The sequence below is a fragment of the Sinocyclocheilus rhinocerous genome, unplaced genomic scaffold (assembly GCF_001515625.1).
Source record: "Sinocyclocheilus rhinocerous isolate Xijiao unplaced genomic scaffold, SAMN03320098_v1.1 scaffold289, whole genome shotgun sequence".
Classification (NCBI taxonomy): domain Eukaryota; kingdom Metazoa; phylum Chordata; class Actinopteri; order Cypriniformes; family Cyprinidae; genus Sinocyclocheilus; species Sinocyclocheilus rhinocerous.
Genome location: NW_015636845.1, coordinates 1,340,699 through 1,364,573, shown reverse-complemented (window position 1 = coordinate 1,364,573; position 23,875 = coordinate 1,340,699). Strand labels below are relative to the sequence as shown.

The 23,875-nt window shown below is 37.4% G+C and overlaps 1 long non-coding RNA gene across 1 annotated transcript; it reads right to left on the bottom strand.

Annotated features, from left to right (window-relative positions):
• Window positions 1–15,114: 15,114 nt before the first annotated feature.
• Window positions 15,115–18,223, bottom strand: LOC107748153 (uncharacterized). Its single transcript, XR_001640887.1, has 2 exons — window positions 18,014–18,223; window positions 15,115–15,605 (listed from the first exon to the last, which is right to left on the bottom strand). It is a non-coding gene; the product is annotated as an uncharacterized LOC107748153 (long non-coding RNA).
• Window positions 18,224–23,875: the final 5,652 nt, after the last annotated feature.

Here is a 23,875-nt window from a genome sequence, read left to right as displayed (position 1 = left end):
ATGCATTACTAATTTAAACTAATGTCTAACATTTAAATATGTGTTTTAAAAAATTTTAAGGTTTGAAACACCTTCAAGTTCAAGATCAAACTAATTGCAAAATAATTCATACCAAATTAGCATTTCTATTAATGATGCCAATACTAAAGTACTAAATACCAATGCTTACAAGATTTTTGTACGTTTCATTTCCGTTGTCATGACACTTCGCGCCTTCTTTTCACTGGGTTTTTGTCAATCAACACAACGCGGCTTCCGTATTTGAACGGGGGAAAAAACTTTGAATGGATGTCATTAAACGGTTTGTACTGGATTAAAGGCAGAATTCTCTGGAGAAGTAAAAGAAGAATAAGTTAAAAGGTATTTCATTTCAGTAGGCTATTCGCCTTTCAGACACTGTAAAGAGCACATTGTGGTTTGTCGACATAAAAGCCACACGATGGCGGTGTTTACAACTCACACTGAATTTAGACAGCTGTACAAACAACTAGCAACATGCGAATTGGTTTTGAGGAAATTTGGATGCTTATTCATCGCAATGATATTGCAATTTAATTGTTTGGATCAAAATAAGAATGATGCGGAGTACTTTAGTACATTAAATATCATGTTTTTGTTTTACATGAAACAATGATATAATAACATTTAAAATTATATAAACTATATATTTTTTAATGTATTTATTTATAATTTCTTCAATGTGTCATTAATAATCCATGAGTAAACCGACAGGAAGTTTGTGCGGATGGTCAAGTTTAACGAGAAGGAATATTTTCAAGCAGCTCACACTTAAAGTGCTGTAAATGATGGAGATTTGTTTATGACAGCTACTTACTGTTCTTAGTACATTGACTCTCTGGTAAAATCGAGAGTTCAATACTTTTGTAGCACTCGTGTTCGGAGAATAATAAAGGGAAACCAGAGTTAGTTTTCACTCATTTTGCTCGATGCACTGAAAACATCTCACGGTATGTTAATTTTTGAAAGTGAATAAAAGCATATATTTAAACAGTTCATTAGTTATTTGTTTGTTTGTTTTTTAAGATGAAACAGAAATATAACATGTAAAAATATCAGACAATTATTTTGCCCAACAAATAGCCTATTACTGCAATTGATAAACTGTACAAATATAACACTTAAAACGTGTGACAACTTTCTCAACCTGACATTTAGAAAAACTCCCTTGTACTGAGAACACAGTTCAATCTTATGTTTAAAATGTAATTTTTTTTTACCAAACAGCTGTAGTAAAATATGATAACATTGTGTAATTTTAATTTGAAGGACATAATTCACAAAGATATTCAAATTTAATAAGGATATGAGAACTAACCACACTCTTATAAAAAAAGGTTCCATGAAGAACCTTTATTTAAAAAAAAAAAAACTAACACTTGCTTTCTAATCTTTTTGTATTCTATCTGTTTTCTTTTCCTTTATTATACAATTAACAAAAGCAAAAAGACCTCTAACACTAGCTTGCTCTATTCTTTTTCCATTCTATCTGTTTTCTTTTTATTTATTATATTATTTAAAAAACCCTTGCTACGTGTACTGCGTTAAGCTAACTGAGACTACTTATAGCACTTGTATATCATTGCTATTTTGATTGCTTCCATTGTCCTCATTTGTAAGTCGCTTTGGATAAAAGCGTCTGCTAAATGTAAATGTAAATGTAACCTTAAAAATCCATGGAACATTTCCATTCCACATTATAGTGCAATAAGGTTCTTTAGATTATTAGAATGTCCTTCAGACTTAGAAAAAAATAGTTCTTTTGACAACTGTTCTCTGAAAAGTTCTTTGAGAAACCCAAAATGGTTCATCTATGGCATTCTCTGTGAAAGCCCTTTTGGAACATTTTTTATAACTTAGTAAACCACTGCTGGAGAAAAGAAGCATTTTGTGTCAATTGTGCAATTTCAACTCATATTCATACCGTAAGTATAAGTAGATGTTTAGGAACAGTTTTGAGATCTGTTATGTTTGTCTGGGTTGATGTGTCAGCTGTGAGGAATCGGATCTGTAGGGTGACGGCTGCCGCCACGAGTTAAATGCTGGGGCTAGGAGGGTTTGGGTTGCGGTGCATGGTGAATGAATCAGCATAGCAATGTTGGCATGCTGACAGAACACCTTCAGGGTCTCTGTGGGTTCCAGTGTGGTCTCAACCACTCTCGATCCGGTCCACACGCTTTCGTCCAGCCCTGGCGGATCTGTCTTCAGTGAAGTAGAGTGCAGAGCTCATATTTGTCCGCTCTCTTCCTACCATTTGCTCCCTCTATGAGTCACGTCTTTTCCACTCAGTCTAGAATACCCCCTGAATAGAGTTCAAGGAAAACGAAAGCTTTAGGTTTCTTTTATGACTTTAGTTAGTGGAGTTCATGATGGTCCCGGCACCTGTGACCCTGTGTGCTTGTGTCAATGGAAAACTAAATGTTTTCTATCTACATCATTTATTAAGTAATCAGTCCGTGTTTGAGGCAGCAAGTAATGACATCATTGGGACAATCCGGCAGAGGTTGATCCCCAATGTCGGCGTCACTCATCTGACGTTTGTCGTTGTCTTTTATGGCTGTGCTGTTATGTGTCAACAAAGCAGTGAGGAAAGATCCTGCTTCTAACAAGTGACACCTGTAGAAATGACGTACCATTTGACCAGGGTGTGTGTTTTTTAGGCGTATGGGGACTGTGTTTGTTTACTCGTGTGAGCAAAACTTTCCCCTCTTTGTTTTATATTACATTTAAGCAATTACTCAAATCACCTAAATGATTATGCATAGTTCAGCAGCCATGCTTGATGCTGTATTTGCAGAAGTGCAACAGGTCTTTCATCAGTCTCTGGAATTTCCCTTGCACTGGGTATCACATATGGACAGAAGTGCTATTTATTGTTATTTTAATATGATATATGTATTTATGATATATAAATAAATCTAATATATTTGAATATAAATGTATAATTGTAAAATAATAATAATAATAGTAGTAGTAAATGTAGAAATTATTTTTAAAAAATCAATAAAATACAAAATCAAAGCTAATAAATTACTCCTTATAAAATGTGTATATTATATGCTACTGTTTAAAAGTTGGTAAGATTTATGTATGTTTTGAGCAAAATGTCTTATGCTCACCAAGGCAGCATTTCTTTGATCAAAAATACAATAAAAACAGTAATATTGTGAAATATTATTGCAATTTAAAACAGCTGTTTTCTATTTTATATATATATGTGAATTATATAATATAATCTGTTCCTGTAATGGCAAAGCTAATTTTTTTAGCAGCCATTACTCCAGTCTTCAGATCCTTCAGAAATCTCAAGAAGTATTTCTTATTGTCATTGTTGAAAACACCTGTGCTGCTTAATACTGTATTTTTGTGGAAACTGTGATACATTTTTTTCAGGATTCTTTGATGAACAGAAAGCTCAAAAGAAATAAAAAATAGAACTAGAAAATTTGAATTTTTGGTAATGCAAATGTCTTTACTGTTACTTTTGATCAGAATCATACACCCTTGTTGAATAAAATTATTGATTTCCTTTAAAAAAAAAAAGAGAGAGAAAAGAAAAAAAATGCTGTATAATATATAAACAGATTTAAATCAAGGCCATATATATCACATGCATTCTGAGTCATTTATTTTGAGCTTGCCTGTCTTATATTTCCATGTAGGTTTATTACGTTTGAGACCAGAGTGGACTCATTGCCTTCTCACTTCTTCCATGTTCCGTCCCTTTAACGTTTTTTAAAATGTGGGGAGGGGAGGGAGGACAGATCAGTTTGTGGAGGAAGCGCTGTCATATCCAGGAGGAAGTATGACTCAGCCGTGTTGCATTTTTCAAGGCTGATTCAGCTTTGCCAATGAAATGGGGTCTTCAAAGTAGTTTGAGCGCCAAGAAAGTGACACCAATCCCTTTTGTGGTCACATTGTGCCGGGTGGCGTATAGCAGCCGTTGCAGTGTAAGTCCAGCGATGCTGTTAATGGCTGCTGAGGAACAGAGCTGTCACTTCTGTGGAGTTCAGCATCTGAAAGTCTGTGTTGAGATGAGAGAAACGGAGAAAGACCGTTCTCTGACTGTTCACCCTGGTTCCCTTAAATTTCCCCCATGCCCTCTCTCGCTTTCCTCTTCCTCATCAGCTCTCGTGTTTCAATGTTTTAGCATTGCATTTAACTCTTTAGAGCCCAAAGTCTTGCACTTAAACCAGAACTTTGTGACAAGAAGCATAAGAAATCTCATTGGTGAGAAAGTGAGGAAATAGCTTGGAATTTATATTTTATTAATTTTGTTATAATTGTATATATACACTATACCATTCTACCAAGTTTGAAGTGTGTAAGATTTTTTTTAAATGAACTTTTATTCAGGAAGGATGCATCATTTTTTTCAAAAATGACAGTAAAGACATTTCTATATTTTTTTGAACTTTCTATTCATCAAAAAATCCTAAAAAAATGTGTCATGGTTTCCACAAAAAATATTAGGCAGCACAACAGTCTTCAACATTGATAATAATAAGAAATGTTTCTTGAGCACCAAATCAACATATTAAAATAATTTCTTAAGTATCATGTGAAGTCTGAAGTAATGGCTTTGCCATCACAGGAATAAATTATATTATAAAAATGTAACAAAAACATGACAACATTAACAATAAAATTCAAAATATTCCTGTAAATAAATACAACCTTAGTGAGCATAAGAGACTTATTTAAAAAACAATCGAATCTTGCTGACCCCAGACTTGGTGGTTGTGTGTAATAGATAGATGGATGGATGGATGGCTTCCCTTTGGGATGTGTTTTACTGTCCCAGAGCCTGGCATCCATAAATGGGTTGAGGGGGAAGATGTTTTCTCTCGAGATTAACCCTTAGGATATCCTCTGCACTGGAAAACAGGCTCTCGGCTGATTCACACACAAAAAACACGCACATACTTACCCTCAAGTATGTGTTGTAATGCTGTAATGCAGGGTAGTCGCTAGGCAACAGTCTTACTCTTAAGCTACTCGAAACAAAAGGACACACTCAAAATCTTGCTGTGTGCCGAGTTGTAGAGGATCTTCAAATAAAGGAGAGTGAGAAGCTCGAAATCACAGATTCAGCTTTTGTAGAGCTGTCACTGGAGCAGCCATTAAAGGGATAGTTCATCCAAAAATGAAAATTCTGTAACACTTTAAATTAGGGAACACTATTCACTATTAACTAGCATATTGGCTGTTTATTAGTTCTTATAAAGCACTTAATAATGCATTCTGGATTCTATTCTGTAATTTTACCCAATACCTAATCCAAACTACTACAACAACTGCCTTATTTACAATCAGTAAGCAGCAAATTAGGAGTTTATTGAGGTGAATATAGTGAATATGTATTCTCTCTAATCTAAAAAGATACTGAAAATTCTGTCATGTACTTGCCCTCATGATGTTCTGAACCCACCTGACTGAAACAGTGTTGGAAGGTTTCTTTGGAAATGTAATAGTTTATACAGATTACAAGTTACCCTATTTAAATTGTAACAAGTAGTGTAACTATGTAATGTAACCGATTGCATGTGATTACTTTTACAGGGTTAACCTTACAGTAGTACTCAACACTGATTACCATCAGACTTTCAAAATTCTTTATCAATTGAATTAAGATTATAATAATTTAATTTTAAAGCACAGCCAACACAAAATCAGACTTTAGCACCTCTTTTTACTTTGAGATCGTTCTGAGGTTCCCCCTCTGTACAGATCGAGTTCCACGATGCTCTCGGTAAATTGCGTTCCAGGGGGGTCCCCCTCAGTAGAAATCGCGATTGTGTTCCCCTCGGTAGAAATCGCATTTCCCCCTTGGGAGGCCCCCCTCCATCGCCGGGCCCTTAGAATCGTCCTAACCTTCCCCCCCTTACGACGCCCCTGGTCTCATATTTTAGAGCAGTCAATGCAATTTGGGAAAGAAATCAATCAAATATGTACGTATGTGAAAATTCAGATGTAACCCCCTTTGTAATCATTAACATTTTCCTAAATAACTGATTTAATAACACATTTTTTTCTCAGTAACTGTAACAGATTACATTACATTTATTTTGGTTTACACTTTATTTTAAGGTGTCCTTGTTACACATGTTACATGTACTTACTATTGTAATAACAATAAATTATGCATAATTACATGCAAGTAACCCTAAGCCAAACCCTAATCCTAACCCTAGCCATATAGTAAGTACATGTAGTTAATTAATATTACTCAGTACTTAAATGTATAATTACACTGTAACAAGGACACCTTGTTATTTTGTCTGTTACATGTAACTAGTTACTCCCCAACATTGCTGTGAAACACAAAAAACGATATTTATCACAATGTTCATACTGCTGTTTTTAATACAATGAATGTGGAAAAAGTGATTCATTGTATGGAAAAGTACACTGTGTTGAATATCTTGTCATACGGGTCATATCAAATCATACAGGTTTGGAGTATGAGGGTGAGTAAACGATGACAGAATTTTATTTTTGGATGAACCATCTCTTTTTTTGTGAACTGTCTTAGTTAAGTTTGCCATCAGCTGCTTTTAAGTATGATTAGATAAGCGAGTGCACCAACAAGGAAAGACTTACCAGATGAACTCTATAGATGGTAAAAAGACTTTCAGAGAGAGAGAGAGAGAGAGAGAGAGAGAAACTTGTAATCCCTGTACGGTGGCCTCCTGTCATGTGGTGTTCATTTCTGTCATGCCTTCTTCCTCTTTTTCATCCATCAATGATGGCTTCTCTCCCCTCCTCCTCATATTGCACAACAGCTTCCTTTCTACAGGGCTCAGGGTATGAATGAAAATCTAACACGTGTCACATGCCACTGGCTGGGGTCAGATGCTTCCTGACTGCTGAGTTGTGCTGCCTCGCCAGATCTTGTGCTGGACAGCCAGACTTTGTAAGCTAATGTCCCACTCTGTAGGGCATCAGGGATCGTACCAGGGTCATGTGGTCAGATACAGTAATGAGCAACAGCAGTGCACAGTTGACAGCCAGACATTACCATATTTCATAGTGTCACTCTTAGTCTGCTGCTGTGGATCCGTGGAACAAAAATGGCAGTAATTTAAAGAAATAGTTCCCACAAAAATGCAAATTTTCTTGTTTACTGTATTTAGACTTTTATTGCCCAAATCAGCACGAGTTGTTTTTGTTGTACGTTATTCAAAATTAAAAGCATACTGTGTTGGAACAACATGAGAGTCAGTAAATGTAGATTTGGTTGCACTGTTCCTTTAAGAGCAGTGGATCTGATGAAAGAACATCGCAATGACATAGTTTGTATCCTGCTACATCAGGGTCAAATGTAACATGATGTCAAAGACAAGACATCCACGATGACTCTTGTTAGTCAAATTTGACTTTACGATGACATGATTATTAGTCATCAAACCTGATGCCTGCATGGTGCCATATGTGATTTGAAAAGCAAGGCTAGATTTAAAAAAAAGAAAAATATAAGAAATGCAAGTGGTCATATGGATGACTTTTGAGGGGGGGGGTTTCTTCATTTTTAGAGCTTGACAAACATGGTCATGAACTGTTGATATAGAAACAAGAAAATGTGATTATACAAATGATTATACAAATTCACCATTTAATGTTATACAGAAAAACAACATTTGAGGGTTAAGAAATGATGATAGAATTTTCATTTTTGAATGAACTAACCCTTTAATAAGGAACTTGCAACTTCCTCTTATTGGTTTTTAAAAATGGCTGACATCACCTTTTTATCTTCCTTTCTTTTTTTTTTTAACTATAATATATAGTTTCTTGTAAATACACATTTTCTGAAATTGTGCAGTGACCGTCTATAAGTGTGATTTTAGTTTAGTAAGATATTGCTGTTTTGTAGGGAATCTCAGGAATGCATTTTGGGGAAACACTTAAGGCAAATATGGGAAAAAATAAATAAAAAGTTCTATGAAATATCTGATATTTCAATGAAAATGAAATCAGTTAATACCCTCATCACTGCATTTTTAATGAGTTGTCCAAAAATCTATATTAATGTAAACATTCACACACTATGTAGATGTTGCAAACACCCATTTTTGCACAAATGAAATTTGACTATTACATGCAGGCACTGCATATCCATATAGAAAATAGCATGCAAATGCTATATATAAGCATCTTTTGTAAACATAAAAAGTAACAATATAAGAATAATATAATATATGCATAAAAAATCTCAATGACAAAAGGATGTCAACTATCAAACTGTATGCTTTTTATTGTTTAGTTCACAATCAACTGATACACCATGTTTAGCCTCAGCATAGCAAGGCAGTGATGTCACAGTTGCTATATTAAAAGACAATTAACCCTTGACTGTTGACCTCTTCTCAGATGTCTAGCAGCTAGTCCTGTCTGTACATATTCACTTCCATCACCCCTAACCTGCTGGGTCACGGATTACTGCTTGTGGAAACATTTGTATTTTTAGTAATCCATTTCGAAAATGTTCTCTAGAAAGATGATTGCCGTCATCATCACGCATGGGCACCTCTTCCACTATTGGATGTAAAATGAATGTATGAACATATTGGAGTCGACTATGCCAACAAAAAGGATAAGGATGCCCAGAACTGTCTGCAGTCCAAATATTTTAATGCATGCAGTGATCATGTCTCTTTGTCTGTTTAACCTCCTCTCGTTCCAGTGGCAGGATGCAGTGTGGAATGTGCACACCTTGGATCATGACAGAGAGAGATAGAAGGAAGGAAGGGAGGGAGGGAAAGAGGAAGTGAAGCACATCCGCCGCATGCATCTGGGCTTAGAGGGATCCTCTTCCTTGGCTGCTGGTCTACATGTGGAAAGGACCAGGATGCTCATTGAAGAATCACTCTGCAGCTTTGATCTAATTAAAATGCTATGATTCTGACTTTACAGGTGGGACATATTGTTCGTCTTTCATCTAATGTAAATGATAAATCAGTGGCTTGAATGAAATAATAATTAACAGTAAGGTTAATATAGTTAAGGTTAATTTTTTCATATACATTTTTTGACATTTCAAATTATAAATGAACAAATTAATAGTGTTTTATGAATGAATATAGTGTATACTGTATATGTACACTACTGTTCAAAATTTTGGGTCTGTAAGTGGTTTTTATTTGTTTAAATGTATAATTTTTTTAATTAATGTTTTTATTCAGCAAAGATAAAGTAAATTGAGTGAGAGTATGGACATTTAAAATGTTACAAAAGATTTCTATTTTAAATAAATGGTTTCTTTTAAAGAATTAATTAAATAGAATAATTAAAGAATTCTGAAAAAAGCTTCATGGTTTCCACAAAAAATATTAATCAGCATAATGGTTTACAAAATAATAATAGAAATAAATAATAAATGCTTTTGATATCCAAATCAGCCACCACAGGAATAAATTACATTTTAAAATCTCTTAAAATATATATATTTTTTAATTGTTGTTTTACTGTATTTTGAATAATAAATAAATGCATCCCCAAACTTTTGAACTGTAGTGTATACATTTACAATAAATAAGTAAATAAATGTTGTTTAAAAAATGTTTATTGTTAGCTCATGATCGTGATGCATTAACTAATATCCAACACAACCAAATAAACAAACAAAAAATAAATCATGAAGCATATTTGACTAATTGTTGACCCTTTATAATAAGTATACACTAATAAAGTACTTACAAATAATTAACAAACTATTAGTTTAGTTAATTCATAGTTTATAAACTGTAGTTAATACATCAATACTTTTATCTTTTATATAACATGCAATAATAATTGTTAATTGCAGTGCTAATGAATGAATAACTCACTATTTGTACAGAGTCTATTAATGTATTAACTACAGTTATGAATTAACTATAAACTTAATAGTTTGCAAATGATTTGTAAGTACTTTATTAGTGTATACATATTATAAAGTGTTACCGACTTTTTATTTTATTACATTTTTTATGTTTTTAAGTTTTAGTTAGTTTTATGGTACATAATTTTATTGGTTATTTAGGTCATTGATTCGATCAGATGAACTCAATTTAGGAGATTAATTACTAAATTAAATGTCATTTTTCCCCCTGTACTTCTAATGAGTTTTTATTCATTTTGTAGTGCACATTTATATTTCAATCTCATATTTTTATGTCTATTGAAGATTACTTCACTGTTAGTTTTTGTCTTTGTGATAGTTTCGATAGCAATAACCTTGGAAGCAACAAACAAAATGTTCCTTTTATCTGCTAGTTGAGGTGGCTCCTGGTCCACGTTATGTCACACAGATACCGTTATGACCCTGAACTCCTTCATACGTGACTTGCACTCGGTGTGGTCTCTATGTATACACTTAACACATTCCCACCCTCCACCGTCTTCCCGCCCAGTCTGCCGCGGTCATGAGACCAGCACATGTGTGTGTGTATTGTACACTCTGCGTGAGGTAGCCAGCGTTACCTACAGGATAAACGTATAAACCCCTACAGCAGGACAAGACTTGCAGCATGTTGATGGAGTGTATCATGTTGCTAAAGCTTCACAGGTACTTAGTACTGAGTAATGCAGACAGAATGCATTCCCACCCACACAGGGGGCCACCAGAGATGCCAAACGGTCACACCAAACCCATAGCACAGGCGTTAGGCGCAGCTATGAGTCATATCAGGGTGAGATTTGGTACTGGATAGGCAGCTTCTGGCTCCCACGAGACTCTTTTATCATTCATAGCAAATGATCTGATTCAGATGACAGAAGCTTGATTAAATGGACTTACAATTATGCAGTTCTGTACATTTATACACCCTCTTATAGTTCCAAACCTGACTCGTTTTCTTTTGCACACCACAAAAGCATTTCAACTCTTTTTGTTCATACAATAAAACTGACATTTTTATTGTATAAAAAACAGACATTTTTCAAAATATCTTTTTCCTTTAATGCATTAGGTATCATGAACTAACAATGAAAACACTGCATTAATTAGGCAACGTTAATGCTCTACATATAATAATACCTTTTTCTTATTTTTATTGATTTTCTTTTATTAAACAACAGAAACAAATACCAAAGGTAACACTTTAGTATAGGGACCAATTCTCACTATTAACTAGTTGCTTATCACATTAACATATTTGCTGTTTATTAGTACTTATAAAGCACATATTCTGCATTACCATATTCTACATCCCTAATTCTACACAATACCTAAACCTAACAACTAGCTTACTATTAATAAGCAGCAAATTAGGAGTTTATTGAGGAAAAAGTCGTAGTTAATGGTTTGTTAACCATACCAAAAGCACCTGGAGAAAATAAATAAATACTGACTACTACTACTAATAATGTTAATAATATTAAAAAAAATACAGTAATATGTACATATAATGCATTTTTACATTTTAAGTTGTATAAAATGCATTAACCTAGATTAATAAAAATGTCTTTTATTAGTTCATGATACTTTTATTAGTTCATGATACTTTATCATGATAATGCATTAATTATTGTTAAAAAAATGAAACCTTATTTTAAAGTATTACTGATTAAATGTATGTAATGTGCATTATGCAAAATACTAATCGTTTTTCTTAGACCATTTAGTGGTGTCTTAAGGGAGCTTGTTTGCTTTTGAACAACAACCTTTGGGACTATTAACACAGTTTTTAATAAAAAGGATTTATTTGCCTATATAATTATTGGCTCATCTTTCAGAGCATTTGGAGAGAGGCAGTTTTCGCACCAAGCATCTCCGTCCAGAAATCTTCAGTCGAGACAAGGCCTCGTCTCCATGGTACCCGAGCTAGCAGATGGAATGGAGTCTATGCAGCTAAGTGAAATGCAGAAACTTTCGTCAGTTTCTAATCTGCCCTTGGCACTGAGGTCCACGTAAGCTGCGCTGATATTAAGAGATTCTCTATGAGTCACTCAGGTATTAAGAGAAAATACAATGCTCCTGCGAGCACTCTTTTAATGTGGGGTTTTATTGTCGAATGCATTTGTGCGCCAAAGAAAATTTCCACAGTGCCTTTTAATGCCTTGTGCAAAGACACATCCAAGCGCGCAAACTAATAGCCCAATATAAAAGACATGTAAAGTGCATGCTCGGGATCCCCTGCTTTGCCTAGTGTTTTATATGCAGCATTTCCATATTGTATTGCATTACAGTCCAATATTATAATGCGCTACAAGGACTGTGGGAGGTAGAAAGAATATCTATAATATATTTGAATAGATCTACTCTTGTGTGGGGTGTGAAGAGGTCAGGGCTGACTGAGATTAATGTCGCTATATGACCTTTGCAGGTTATCGGAGTATTACACCACATTCAAACCAACTACACTACGGTGTGTGTGTGTGTGTGTGTGTTTTGTGCGACCATGACTTCATTCGTATCTGATTTATGGTGAGAGAAAATAAAACAAGAGGTGGAAAACTGCATGCGGTGTTGACGACAGCGCAGCTCACAATGCAGATATTCTCTCCCCACACTGCACCCTCCACCTTTGACCCATTCAAGAGAAGCCATGTAAAGGCGTCTCGATGGTCAGATAAATGCGTGGACGTTAATCTGCCTCTATCAGTCCTCGCAGTTACCCAAGGGAAGCCCTGACAGAGCATCAATTAGCATTCCACACAAGGCCAACCATGGCCCCGGAGGACCCCCGCTGATGTCATCACACAGCTCTTGCGGCACAAGATATCAAAGGAGCGATTTACTTCCATTACACGCTATTCAGAGGTTTACATTACTGGAATACTTTCACCCTGGACACTTTCCCCTCTGGAAATGTTAGTGCGAAAAAACTTGTTGCTGCAGACAGTTGGATAACTGCAACGTCAGTTTTAGCTCACAAAGAACAGAAATGTTCTTGTTTGAAAAGAAAGTGGCGCCCATTTATGATTTGTGATTTAGTTTGCAGATACGAGACTTCCTGTAGAGCAACAGGTGTTAGCAATGCAGCGTCATGTGTTTGATTCAGAAAATGTAAAGATAACACAGTATAGGGACCAATTCTCACTATTAACTAGTTTCTTCTTATTAGCATATTAGCGGTTTATTAGTACTTATAAAGCACATATTCTGCATAACCATATTCTACATCCCTAATTCTATACCCAATACCTAAACTTAACAACTACATAACTATTAATAAGTAGCAAATTAGTAGTTTATTGAGGCAAATTCGTAGTTAATGATCTGTTAATAGTAAGAATTCAATGTAAAACATAAACAAGTTTAAGCAAAAACAAGCTTTTATCATTATTCATATTTTGTATTTCAATTAAAATGTAACAGTTGTCAGACATTTTAATCACTTGTGAAACGGTTTCGTCCCTCATCTGAGGGGTGTGAATTTAGCGCTTCACGAAGGGAATACAGTCACATTGACGGCTGTGTCTGTTGGGGTGAGCAGACAGATGGGAAGTGGCTGTTCCTGGAGCAGCCAGAGTGTGTTTTCCCTGTTCCTGTTTTTTGTTTTGTTTTAAGTGATTCCAGTATCTGCTGGCTAAGCAGTGGCTCGCAGTATAGAGCGCATACAGAGGCTCGTGACCACCTGCCTCCATATTCCTGTTGTACAAACAGTAGCGCAAGGGGAAATGGCATCATTGGAAACACCTGTGCCCGTCTGCTGTAATTGCCCGCTGCATTCAGACCCCCCTCCACTTTCATTTCTGTTCATTTTTTTTGTAATGCCTAAAAGTCACTAGGCTTTGAGCATGTGTCGTTACATCGTGATGAATGTCACGACAGCAATGTTGCACTTTTAAAATATAATAATTAAATGTTTTTAAATAAATGTAAAATAAAAATAATTTTTACACTTTTTTAAAAAAAAATACACTTGTACCATTTTCTTGGAAATTTGCAAACAGTATGCAGCTCTGAGATTTGGACCCAAGAGGTCAGTCTGTGACTTTTAGCTCTGCTATTGGTCAACCAACTTTATGTAAATATCTAGGTCAGAGTTGACCAAATTCGAACTTTGGTACAAGTTTGCAAAACTTCACATGTGCTTGCGTTTCCGTTTTCCCACTCACATGCATATGGATGGAAGTGAATGGCGTTCAAAGTCTAAGTGTGATTGCACCTGAACACCGTGACCTAAACAGGTACGAAAATGACGAGTGCCAGGACATTTTATTGAATGTGTCATGCTTGGTAGAAATCTCATCTCTCCAAAATCTCACTCCTTATGTTTGCTTACTGTGGAAATTTGACATTGTGAATATACTAAGCTCTTCTATGACAAAATGTTTCTCAAGTTGTTTTGACAGAAGCATTTACTAAATGATTAAATATCAATGTCATAACTACGTTAAACATCAAATATGTTCCGATTGTGCATATTTGCACCAGTGTGAACAAACTAATTGCTTGTTGCAGGAAACACCCAGGGACTACAAAAGGAATTTCAAATGGTCAGGAACTTTTGGAATGTGGTTCTCTTAAAAACTCACAAGAACCTAATCATAGCAAACCACAAGTGCTCTTTGGAGCATAACAGGTGTTTTGTTTTATAAAATTGCATTATCTTGCAGTGTCATAAATTCTCTGGACTGCTTTTATATTATGCAGTGATATAGAATATGCTGGCATTCGCTGCCGTATGAATGCATTACAAAAAGACACAACACAAATTGAGGACTGTGAGAGATTTGCTACAGCTTTCCTGCAAGGCATTTCTGTCAATATCGTAGTCAGATTGTGTGAGGACTTAATGAACCGAGTTCTCTGGAGGCTTCAGGCTTTCCTCAGTTCTTCATTAGTTTTTCTATGCGTCGAATCCCTAAAGACATAACGGTACGCAATATAGGTAGATTTCAGAATGTGATTTTATATTGCATGAATGCTGAATTTTTCTTCTAACTTTCATTGTGTGTGTGTTGTGGGTGGGTGTATTCAGACGCAGATGGGTAATAGTGATAAGAAGCTCTTCTGGGTGTACGGCTGAAATATCTTGGATGCCTTTTTAATCCCTGGTGAAATTTGACAGTCTGTCATTGGATAGAATCCGTGCAGCTCTACAAATATCAAGCTAAACCCACGGTAAGAATAAACACGAAAATAAATAATTGGACACATCATAGTTTTTATACTTTCAGTACTTTTATTGTATTTTATTCACGTAGTAGGAATAAGTCTTTTTCAAGCATGCATAACGACTCCACGACTCACCTTTTCAACTTCTGAGCAGAGCAGGGTTTTTCTGCTGGCCTGAAACCCAGCAGACAATGTAGCTGTAGATTGTACCACACAGAAATCTACATTGTATGCCAGGTTCACGACAGCACAAAAGAATTCATCCTTCGCTCTCCGAAACCAATGCGATTCAGCATGTCTGCGCATTTAACTCTCATTTTTGTCAGCCTTCAACAACTCAAAAACATTTGCACAACGACAGCCCCTTGTGACAGGCAAATCACAAAGAGAATGTGACATGTCGCCTTGTCCTTTGTTACCTAATCACTTAAACTGAATCTTCAGCAGTCAAACAAGAAACAATGTCTCAATCCTTTCTTTCAAAGACGTCTGAAATGGGTTCCCGAGACTTTTAGCTACACTTTGACAGTTCACTCACCTTGATCAAATTTTTTGAGGACAAAAAAAAGAAGAAAAACCCACAATAAACTAGGCTAAAAGTGCAAAAACACCACCAAATCGCTCTGGTCGAAGAGACAAGCTGTTGTGACGAGCCTTCTTTAACGTCCATGAAAGAGCGAGTCCTATTCTGACAGGATGAGGCACACATTGTGATAACACCACACAATCTGAAAGGAATGTGCCAACAGGAAGCAGAAAATGCCATCAGAGACCCAGTAGCCAGATGTAGCTGCTGATTGCAACACAGGATCTACACTGACTACTGAGCACCTCATGAGCACCCTAACAAGCCGCTGGCAGCGCTCGTCCACTTGAGCCGTCCCCAGCGCCTGAGGAAGACAGAGACAAAGAAGCAAATGGTTAGACAACCCCAAATCAACGTGTCTGCAGCTCCGGAGGACGACAACAGCCCTCCTTTTTGCTCACAGCACACAGACAGGCAGCACCGGGGAGGGGGAGCTAATCTCCCGATGGGCATTTTTAAGCATGGCGTTAGCACTCTCGCAAATATTTCTCATTCTTTCCCATTAGCCTAGAGGCAGGACGGCAGGCAGGGAGGCAGACGGGGTCCACGGCTCCAGTGCGTTTTAAAGGTGCTCATCACACCCTTTTAACCTAACCAGACCTGCATCGTGCATTTTTCTCATAACAGACGGCACCATAAACCTTTTTCTTTGACCTGAGCATTGTGTTAAGGCTGTTAGATATCATGAAAATGTAAGCCTGGTTTTGCGACTATTATTTCCCGAATCCACTTAGTGGTTTGGCACGCATTAGGCTACATCAGTCAGAGCGCTCCATTCAAGTCTTATTAATTAGAAGTGGGTGCTTGTTAGCCGCCAAAGGTGCACTTTGATTGGGTCGTCGACTAATTAAATCATCCTCAGCTAGACAAACAAAAGAGAGTGACTCACATAGCGCTAAATACTTCCTGTTGGCAAGGATGCTGAGAGTGTAAGGCCGTTTATGTACAAGATTATAGTACTGGTTAACAATAAAGTCGTTTTACTGACAGGAGCACGCAGACATTGTAGGCTGTCTTTGCCCCTTTCTGTAAAGGCTCCAGCTCTGCATACCTGAGACCTTGTGACTGTATTGATCAAACATATTTTAACCAGCTGATGGTCACTTGACTCCATTAGGGAGTTCATTCCTAACCTGAATTCCAGTGGTTTTTCCCTGCTCGCTGTCAACATTCGGCCCTCTATAAGCAGTCTGATTAGACCGTGGGACAGTGACAGCATGAGGCCAGAGAACTACTGACGGTTTTTAATGAAAAAGAGACAATGGATTGACTAATTGTGTCTGGTTGATCCTAGAATGGTAAAAGGATGGACATTTAGGGGTAAATTTGATTAATGGGAACCTTGCCTGCAAATAATTATCTATCAAGTACCTTAAGGTACAGTAAATAGTAAAATAATATGGCATTCATTCAGTATCAAGGTATATGGGTCAATGAATACCAATAATTGTGCCCACAGAAAAAAGTGGTGGTGTAACCATAAAAAAAAACGAATAAATTTTTCCCCCTAAAATATAAATATCGTTTAGTTTTAATAACCCTAAAAATAGGCTATTCGGTAACACTTTAATTTGAGGACCAATTCTCAATATTAACTAGCTTATTAGCATGCATATTACTAGCACATTGGCTGTTTAGTTGTACTTATTAGGCACATATAAATGCCTTATGCTGCATGACCATATTCTAGATCCCTTAACCCGACTTAATACCTAAACTTAACCACTACCTTACTAACTATTAATAAGCAGAAAATTAGGAGTTTATTGAGGGAAAACTCTTAGTTAAAAGTGAACATGTGTTCCCTAATCTAAAGTGTTACCAAAATATCGAAATGAATTTAATTCAATAAAAAAGAATAATTTTATTCAGCAAGGATGCATTTAATTTATTCCGCTAAGATGCATTAAATCAAAAGTGACCGCAAAGACGATTACGTTGTTACAAAAGATTTCTGTTCCAAATAAATGCTGTTCATTAAAGAATCCTGGAAGGAAAAAAATGTATCCCAGTGTCCACAAAAATATTAAGCAGCACAGCTGTTTTCAACGTAAGAAGTGTTTCTTGAGCACCAATTCAGCATATTACAATAATTTCTGAAGGATCATGTGGCACTGAAGACTGGAGTAATAGCTGCTAAAATTCAGCTTTTCCATCACAGGAATGAATTACGTTTTATTATTATTAATATTATTATTTCACTAATATATTCATATTACTGTTTTACTGTATTTTTTGATCATATAAATGCAGCCTTGATTAACATATAACAAACAGACTTCTTTTGAAAAAACATTAAAAATATTACCAACCCAAACTTAAAAAAGATAAATTAAGCTACACTTTGACAGTTCACTCACCTTGATCAAATTTTTTGAGGACAAAAAAAAGAAGAAAAACCCACAATAAACTAGGCTAAAAGTGCAAAAACACCACCAAATCGCTCTGGTCGAAGAGACAAGCTGTTGTGACGAGCCTTCTTTAACGTCCATGAAAGAGCGAGTCCTATTCTGACAGGATGAGGCACACATTGTGATAACACCACACAATCTGAAAGGAATGTGCCAACAGGAAGCAGAAAATGCCATCAGAGACCCAGTAGCCAGATGTAGCTGCTGATTGCAACACAGGATCTACACTGACTACTGAGCACCTCATGAGCACCCTAACAAGCCGCTGGCAGCGCTCGTCCACTTGAGCCGTCCCCAGCGCCTGAGGAAGACAGAGACAAAGAAGCAAATGGTTAGACAACCCCAAATCAACGTGTCTGCAGCTCCGGAGGACGACAACAGCCCTCCTTTTTGCTCACAGCACACAGACAGGCAGCACCGGGGAGGGGGAGCTAATCTCCCGATGGGCATTTTTAAGCATGGCGTTAGCACTCTCGCAAATATTTCTCATTCTTTCCCATTAGCCTAGAGGCAGGACGGCAGGCAGGGAGGCAGACGGGGTCCACGGCTCCAGTGCGTTTTAAAGGTGCTCATCACACCCTTTTAACCTAACCAGACCTGCATCGTGCATTTTTCTCATAACAGACGGCACCATAAACCTTTTTCTTTGACCTGAGCATTGTGTTAAGGCTGTTAGATATCATGAAAATGTAAGCCTGGTTTTGCGACTATTATTTCCCGAATCCACTTAGTGGTTTGGCACGCATTAGGCTACATCAGTCAGAGCGCTCCATTCAAGTCTTATTAATTAGAAGTGGGTGCTTGTTAGCCGCCAAAGGTGCACTTTGATTGGGTCGTCGACTAATTAAATCATCCTCAGCTAGACAAACAAAAGAGAGTGACTCACATAGCGCTAAATACTTCCTGTTGGCAAGGATGCTGAGAGTGTAAGGCCGTTTATGTACAAGATTATAGTACTGGTTAACAATAAAGTCGTTTTACTGACAGGAGCACGCAGACATTGTAGGCTGTCTTTGCCCCTTTCTGTAAAGGCTCCAGCTCTGCATACCTGAGACCTTGTGACTGTATTGATCAAACATATTTTAACCAGCTGATGGTCACTTGACTCCATTAGGGAGTTCATTCCTAACCTGAATTCCAGTGGTTTTTCCCTGCTCGCTGTCAACATTCGGCCCTCTATAAGCAGTCTGATTAGACCGTGGGACAGTGACAGCATGAGGCCAGAGAACTACTGACGGTTTTTAATGAAAAAGAGACAATGGATTGACTAATTGTGTCTGGTTGATCCTAGAATGGTAAAAGGATGGACATTTAGGGGTAAATTTGATTAATGGGAACCTTGCCTGCAAATAATTATCTATCAAGTACCTTAAGGTACAGTAAATAGTAAAATAATATGGCATTCATTCAGTATCAAGGTATATGGGTCAATGAATACCAATAATTGTGCCCACAGAAAAAAGTGGTGGTGTAACCATAAAAAAAAACGAATAAATTTTTCCCCCTAAAATATAAATATCGTTTAGTTTTAATAACCCTAAAAATAGGCTATTCGGTAACACTTTAATTTGAGGACCAATTCTCAATATTAACTAGCTTATTAGCATGCATATTACTAGCACATTGGCTGTTTAGTTGTACTTATTAGGCACATATAAATGCCTTATGCTGCATGACCATATTCTAGATCCCTTAACCCGACTTAATACCTAAACTTAACCACTACCTTACTAACTATTAATAAGCAGAAAATTAGGAGTTTATTGAGGGAAAACTCTTAGTTAAAAGTGAACATGTGTTCCCTAATCTAAAGTGTTACCAAAATATCGAAATGAATTTAATTCAATAAAAAAGAATAATTTTATTCAGCAAGGATGCATTTAATTTATTCCGCTAAGATGCATTAAATCAAAAGTGACCGCAAAGACGATTACGTTGTTACAAAAGATTTCTGTTCCAAATAAATGCTGTTCATTAAAGAATCCTGGAAGGAAAAAAATGTATCCCAGTGTCCACAAAAATATTAAGCAGCACAGCTGTTTTCAACGTAAGAAGTGTTTCTTGAGCACCAATTCAGCATATTACAATAATTTCTGAAGGATCATGTGGCACTGAAGACTGGAGTAATAGCTGCTAAAATTCAGCTTTTCCATCACAGGAATGAATTACGTTTTATTATTATTAATATTATTATTTCACTAATATATTCATATTACTGTTTTACTGTATTTTTTGATCATATAAATGCAGCCTTGATTAACATATAACAAACAGACTTCTTTTGAAAAAACATTAAAAATATTACCAACCCAAACTTAAAAAAGATAAATTAAAGATAAAAACAAAAATGAGCGTCACACCATTGACCCATATATCAAAGTACGACAAGATACTATCACTGTACCATGGTACGGACACAGTACTCTTTTGTAAGAGAGTGTTTATAAAACAGTTAAGGCCATTTAGTGAGCAGTGAACTGTCATGTGAGAGTGGCCTTAATAGAATGGTGCTTGTAGAATGGATCTCTGTGTTGTTGTGTCTTCTAAACGTGGGCTTTTAGTTTATGCTATGCTAGAGTTATGATTATGCGGTTTAAATGAAAAACTGACTGTCTGCCTTGTTGACCGTAAAGTGCTTTGGATTCTAGGGTTTAAAAATTCTGTCAAAATTTGCTGTTTCATTTCCAGAGTGACAGCTGATGTTGACAGCTATATTGTTTCATTCTGTTCCATTTACATTCCTATTGTATTTTTTCTGGCAGCACCAACAACAGGCTCTGAAAATTAAATGCACGAATGGACACTTTGTAAAGACGAATCACAAAAGCCATGCTTCAAGTAAACTAAACAATTCATGTGATGCAAGTATTACAAATATACATGCATCTACCAGCCCATTAAGCCTTCCTAATTTGCTCCGTTTTTTATTTTCTTGTGTGTGGCGCTATAATAGGGTGGGGGAGTGTGCCGTGAGGCTCTCGAGAGAGGTATGTGCTTCCTGCTGCAACACTATTGTCTGCCCCCAAGGAGAAACCCCAGCCCACAACTTCACATGAATGACCTGTAAACATTATAAGAATTCCGGCACGTTCCATTCATAACCTTCCACAGTCACTGCTCAGTCCAGGGCCCTGTTAGACAGCACATAAGACACGGCTTGTATTGAAGATACTACAGTTCTGAGCTAAGGTTCTTTTCAAAGTGCTGCAGCAGACATTTCTGCACATTTCAGATTAAATGTGATGGCAAGTTAAAGTGTAATGGCTTTGCAGCAGACACTGATGTGGAAGCTGACAGTCTATGAAAAATTTCTATTCAATCCGAACACTCTGAATTTGTTATTTTATCGCATTTGTTCATTATACATTTATGCGTCCACAAGACTGAAGATACTGAAGAAGTTGGCAAATGCAGTGAGGCAGGAAATTAGCTGCAATATTAAATGATATATAAATTAAATATAAGCATGTGCTCACCTAAATTGAAATGAAGACATGGAGCATCATGTGATCTGAATAGATTGAGCCTGTCTAACCCTGTAAGAAAAAGAGAGAAACAATAAATTATTTGAATTAAAAACCCACATAGCTAAACATATCTCAAATGCCTTGTAAGTCCTCAATATCATATAACATCAATAACACTAAGAAATGTCAAAAATGGATCTTCAGAGGGACCCAAACCAACATAGGCCCCTTACTGAAAGAGTGAGGCCCACTTTTTACCCCACACCGGGCTTTTCTTTGAGCGCACAAACAAAAGGGTTTTCCAAAGCACTAAAGGATGAGATGCTACCGCCTTCCTTGTCACTGCACTTAATGTAAAAATGTCCCTAAAAACCCATCTGTAGATTGAGCCAAAGACCTCTTGCTTATGACTCCTACACGGCACCTTCTAACAGCATTGGAATTATTTTTGCTAGTGATCAAAGAGAGAAATGCACAAAGCATGACAGGTAAATTCATGATGTTTCTTAAAAAGCGAGGGCCTTTAGGTGGCCTTATGAACAGACATCAAAGTTACAACTCGTCAAAGCCTTGAGGGAAACTCCAGAGCGATATTTCAAGGAGAGAGAGCGATGTCTCTCTCGGCTCCATAATGAAAACCGAATCAAATAGCAAATGTGATTTATATAGCGCCGCTTTTGATGAAAAATGTTCAGCAACATTAATGATAATGATCAATCATCTCTAATGAAGACGTTCACTGCAGGCAGAGCCCAGATCACAGCAGGCTTTGTGTTTATTGATGCGGATCCAGATACCGGGGCAGGTCCAAAACCAGAACTGATGAGCCTCCACTTGTACTACTCACTATTTACAAGACGTGGGCCAGGGCTGTCTTTTTAGGGGGAGGCTGAAGATTGGAGGGGAGGAGAAAGGGCAGAGAGGAAGCTGCCAGGGTAACCTCCCTGAGCTGGGCTATTCCTGGAGCCCCAGCGATTTTCAGTTGATGTGGGTTTCCTCCTGGTTGCCTGGGAGATGACTGGCCTGACCACATCCAGATTTTGAGAGGAGCAACAGCCGAGCCCCTGACCAGAATGTTGTCAACGTGGTCGGCAACCAAAAAGGAACTGAATCATTACCCGCAGCAGCCCTGAGCACAGGAGGAAGAAGGGGAACCCAGGCAAGTGTTCGAGAGGGTATGTGTGTGTGTGTGTTTCTATTTGTACATGCCAGTGTGGTAGGAGAGCACAAGAGAATCAATAAGTGATGAATGATTCAAAACTCTTAGAATCACCATTGTAACATTTCAGTTCTGTTTAGATGCCACCGAGGACTACTTTGTTGAACCTTGAATTTCTGAGGTACACAGTATCACTTAAAAGGTTGCCTAGTTTACTAGCAGAACTATTTTCGATCTTTGAGGTGATCTGTCTGACAGCCGGCGCTCATGGCTTACGGCAAAAATCAATTTTCTACTGAAGGCTCTGGCTGTGTTTAGTCCACGCCGCCTTTGACCTCCTACCTACATGGGGCAATGCTTCTAAAGAAGTCTGGACTGCTTTCTGTCAATACCGGCTGTTTGCTATGAACATGGTCGTATTGAAAACAAGCAGTGTGCGGGTCTCGGCTTCATTCAAAACAAAAAAAGATATCGCTTTCACAAAGAGGTGGTCTCCTATCATTGAGAAAGCGGAGGGTTGGTTTTAAAGTCTAATTCGATTTAGAGTAAGTAACCGTGCCGTACCAGGCTTGATGAGGGATTGCGTCTGGGTAGCTTAGTGTTGATAATCAACCTCGATAGGGTTTCGGTGATACGATCGTACGTGGAGAGTTTGGCCCTGGCTCCGTGAAAGGTGTAAGGGAGATTCATTTCATTTCCCCTAAGCCCACTTGCCCCTTGCGGGGGGAGAGAAGAGTCAGATCTCCGCTTTCTACTAACTTTCTACGAATCAACGTGTAATTCCATTAGCCTGATGGATAGATCAGATAAGGGCGCTCAATCTGCCATCGGGAGGGTGAGTGTAATTGGTTCCGACCGGCTTCTAAAACATCGCTAACCAGTGAGAGACTGGATCAGAGAAAGAGGCTCCATTTCCCCCGAAGAGTTCAGGGAAGGTGAGAGGTTTCTGCCATGCTGCCATTGCACTGGGAGTTCCTCTTTTTGCCAAGACCTGACCGACTCCAGAGGCGGGAAGTCCATTTGCTTTATGGCTTGTAATGCAGGTCCCATTAGAGTGAAGCCCTACAGATGGGTCAGGTTTGAAGTGAAAGGCGATCCCTTAGCACTCAGGAGGACGGTAAAGTCTCACACAAAACTACCATACGCACGAAAAGCTGCATGCATACGCTTTTTCTGTCATTCGGA